Source organism: Carassius auratus, unplaced genomic scaffold (assembly GCF_003368295.1).
Source record: "Carassius auratus strain Wakin unplaced genomic scaffold, ASM336829v1 scaf_tig00044289, whole genome shotgun sequence".
NCBI classification, from domain to species: Eukaryota; Metazoa; Chordata; class Actinopteri; order Cypriniformes; family Cyprinidae; genus Carassius; species Carassius auratus.
The window spans coordinates 7,315-9,752 of NW_020526821.1; positions in this window are offsets into that span (position 1 = coordinate 7,315).

Here is a 2,438-nt window from a genome sequence, read left to right on the forward strand (position 1 = left end):
TTAGTCTGACATCTAGAGGTCCTCCCTGATATTATTCTGCTCTTATGTGAGTCTGAACTCATCCTGCTGAGAACTGAGAGAGGTCACTTTCTGTTTCTCTCTCTCTCTGAGCACCTGTTTCAAGGTCAGGGAGGTAAATCAGTTCCTCTGAAACTCATGCGAGGAGTTTTTACGAAGCGTCCGGTGCTTACGATGAGCTCAGGACGCCTGCTGTAAATTTGCAGCCGTTATTTAGCACCAACGATGAAACAATGTTTTATTTGGCCTGCAAGGACACACCGGCACCTATCAGTTTACAAGCTGGGTCATATTAAATATGACATGATTATCTCACTGCATTCTGAAAACAACAGGGAGATAAAAGCATTTATTGTTTGATACACAGACCTAAACAGATGACAGAAGTGCTGCTGCAGTGCAATCACTTCTGAGAGTTTACATTTTGTTTCTTTATTATTATTATTATTATTATTATTATTATTATTATTATTATTATTATTATATAGTTGTTTTCTTTTCAGGGTAAAGGGCTGACAAATGTATCTAACATTTTTTATGAATTAATACTGTAGTTAATAATAAAAATGTATACTGTATACACAAATATATATATATATATATATATATATATATATATATATATATATATATATATATATATATATATATATATATATATATATATATATAATTCTAAATTATTATAAAGCAATTTTATTTTAATATATATTATTTCATTATATATTAACAATTATGTAATAATCAATTTAAGTATTTTATTATTTATTTTAATATATAATATATTATTTCATTATATATTAACAATTATTTAATAATCAATTTAAGTATTTTATTATTTATTTTAATATATAATAATATTATTTCATTATATATTAACAACTATGTAATAATCAATTTAAGTATTTATTATAATAAATACAATTACAAATAATTATACACAAAATTATATTGAGTGTAATTTATTATATACATTGCATGTTTCTATATACTTACATTTATATATGTATATATCATTATTATAGATGTAATTATAAAAGCATGATTTTGTTTATGTTTTAGTTACAGCAATGAATTATTTTCATGTAGAGATAAACATAAGAATTTATGAATAAGCTGTAATCGGTTAGAAATGGTGGGGAAGGGATAACTATATCCTTTGTCTCTATGGTTAGTTAGTGCATGAGTTAGATTAAGGTTAGTCTATTCTGAACAGATGCTTTAGAGAAGCCTTCTCCTGACAGGAATATTACTTACAGTCTGGGATAGTGTTATACGCCGCCCTGCCATCAGTCTGAAAACGAATAACATTTTGTTCATCCAGTTCAAGAACGGATGGCATGCAGATTTATCATTTCAGAGATCCCACCACCTTATTCCCCCAAGGTTTGTCCGCTCGGTCTCTACTTAGAAATTCAGCATGCTGAAAACCTTCAAGTAGAACATATTGAAGTGCTCAGACGAACCGGCCCTGTTTATGCGGGAGGAAGCAGATAGGCTGTCGGACCCCCAGCGGGCAGGTCCTGAACGGAGACGAGCGATCCTTTAAACTGCCGAGGTGATACCGCTGGATAATGTAGCAAATAAATCAGACAATAGGGTTGAATATTTCATTTCACATCCATATTCCTCATGGGCAGAAATGATGGTGAAATGTAAAAACAGCGATTGCGGCCCCTCTGGAGAGAGATGCTGTTTGAGGATAGAGGAGGTTTGATGGCTCTGTCTGAATCACATCCATCTCTCAGGCAGCTGGAATCGCATCTTTTAATGGAATTGCATGTGATCCCTGTGTCTCTGCGGCCCTGAGAGAGCTGCTCTGCATTCAATTTTACATGTTAAACCTTTTAAAGGGAGCAAAAACATTAATACCATCCAGTGGCTCCAAAAACATATCAGGGCACTCAAACCCATCGGTAAAATAGCTGACTGTCAGTGCATCAGACAACAAAATATCAAACCAAGTGTTCTTTGAAGAAAAAAAAAAAAAAGGTTTTACATCTAATTTAAATCAACATAAATATTGTTCTATTAAATTCTATAGTTTAAAAGAGAGAAAGTTTGTGTAAGATAATCAAAATAAATTAATAGAATAAATAATATAAATTTATCTAATTTTGAAAATGCTTTTAGACAGTTAATTTAGTTTTGATAAGATGCTTTGATATTTTTTTACTGTTACAATGAGTTTCAGAAAATGTATTAAGTCTAATATTTTGGGGGCATTTTTTGCTGCATTAATGTATATTTTAGATATGTATATGGTTATACTCCAATCAACTGATTTCAACATAGTTTATTTTCAATATAGTTTAGTTCTAGCTCGCCAAACTGTTCATTTTATTAATATCTGTATTAATTATAATCTGTATATCACAGTTCATGAAGAGAACAGTGATATTGCATGGAAAATGGCACAT